The sequence below is a fragment of the Pteropus vampyrus genome, unplaced genomic scaffold (genome assembly GCF_000151845.1).
Source record: "Pteropus vampyrus isolate Shadow unplaced genomic scaffold, Pvam_2.0 Scaffold48, whole genome shotgun sequence".
NCBI classification, from domain to species: Eukaryota; Metazoa; Chordata; class Mammalia; order Chiroptera; family Pteropodidae; genus Pteropus; species Pteropus vampyrus.
Genome location: NW_011888829.1, coordinates 1,273,437 through 1,275,190, shown reverse-complemented (window position 1 = coordinate 1,275,190; position 1,754 = coordinate 1,273,437). Strand labels below are relative to the sequence as shown.

The following is a 1,754-nucleotide window of genomic DNA, read 5'->3' as shown; positions in this document are numbered from 1 at the left end:
AACAGCTTTTTTCTGTTTCACTGTCAGAATTCAGCTGAAATACACTTCTGATTGCCTACTTTACACGTGTAAATAAAACAAAATCAAAAGCTAAAACAACAAAGCAGGACTAACAAAAAGATTCAGAAAACAGGTTACCAGAAAAAAGCATAGTGAAGAAAATTTATGTTGATAATACGGCTCAGAACAAGACTATCTCAGTAGGTGAGCAATGGTCCAAGTATACATAGTGAACCATCTTCTAATGAACGTCATCGACAAAATGATCTTAAGGTGCTGGAGTGAGGCAAGCGGGCCTGCGTGGATGGACAACCACCGTGTGCACGCACGGGCCTGTATGCAGGGAGGGTTTTCTTGTGCGGTGGGCGCTAAGGCTGTTCTAAGCTACTTCGATTGCTACATGTTGGGCAACTTCCTGGAAGCATGAAATTCTGGGCACGTACGAAAGGTCACAGTGTGGGTTTCCTAAATGAGAATGTTTATCACAGAGCAGGGGCCGCACGCGGAGGTGGGGGAATCACTGACACGAAGAGCTTCCTGAAGCAGTGTGCGGAGGACGAGCTCGCCAACTCGCGTTCAGGGGTTTGTCTTCCGCCTGAGGTGAGCGGCTTCTGTTTATGCAAGAACCTGAGTGAGGAGCTGTGGCTAAGGCTGAGGTGGAATGATGAGGACGCCCTGATTCCTGCTTCTCTCTCCTGGAGAGGACTTCAGACTCTCTTACGCTATTCTCACAGAAGCAGCACTGTCTGCAGGTCAGGCGAATTTAAAAGGACAAATTTTTGTTTGCAATTTCAGTCAAGTTGTCCTCAAATACTAGATTTAAGCATTACCTCTTTATTATCTATACATACAGATTTCATGTCATGTTCAATTAATATTTCCAATGGTTGTCCCTGTCAGTGGAATGCATTATAAATTCTCAAGGTATAGAGACTGTGTCCGCTTAACTTTTTTTGTAAAGCACCTAAGATAGCTATGCATCGAAATGAAAGCCATAATAAATACTTTTAGAGGATGCTATTTAGAGCATTTCAGAAATGTTTAACAACATATATAAAACAAGATATGTTTTAGAGTTCAGACTCATTTGACATATACTTCTGGTTTTAAGTACCTTTCTACTTTGGACAAGAAAGGAAAAGGTAAGACAGTTACAGACCCCACAGCATAGAAGAGTGAAGGGTACGAACCACGCCCACCACTCCACTCCCACTCAGCAGCAGGCTCCAGGGAAAAAACCCTGGACTTCAAAGTATGAAGGAAGAATGGGAAGTCAGCACCGGTCCCCACGAGGGCAGGCGTGGGTACACTCAGCTCTCCAGCATTGTCAGAACCTGACTTCTCCATGACCAATCCATCCAAACCACTTCATCCATGGTTCTAAAAAGCCAGAATGGTGAAACTTATTTGCAGCAGAGTCAGTAAATAAATATCTAAGCAGGAAAGTGAATCCAAGTTCAAAGCAAGCTAAGAATGTAACATGGTTCCTGGCAGGAAAGAGTTAACATAGCCAGCCTGAGACTGCTATCCTACTTGCAAGGCCAGTCGGTCGTGGGCTGGCATCTGGAACTTGGCTCTCTAGAGGAAGGTTCCCGTGACTCCCTACTAAGAGTAGCTCGCTGCGCCCAAACTGTTCAAACAATGTTGCTCATGCTGAACACCTGCTTTCCTTCTGGGAGTCTGGGATTTTCATTTGTGCGAGGCAGAGGGTGCCTACATGACCAGCCCCAATAAAAACCGTAGGCACCAGGTCT

At 44.9% G+C, this 1,754-nt stretch overlaps 1 protein-coding gene across 4 annotated transcripts in view; it reads right to left on the bottom strand.

Annotated features, from left to right (window-relative positions):
* SLC37A3 (solute carrier family 37 member 3) overlaps positions 1-1,754 on the bottom strand; it is a 39,392-nt gene that overhangs the window by 24,226 nt on the left and 13,412 nt on the right. The window lies entirely within an intron of this gene.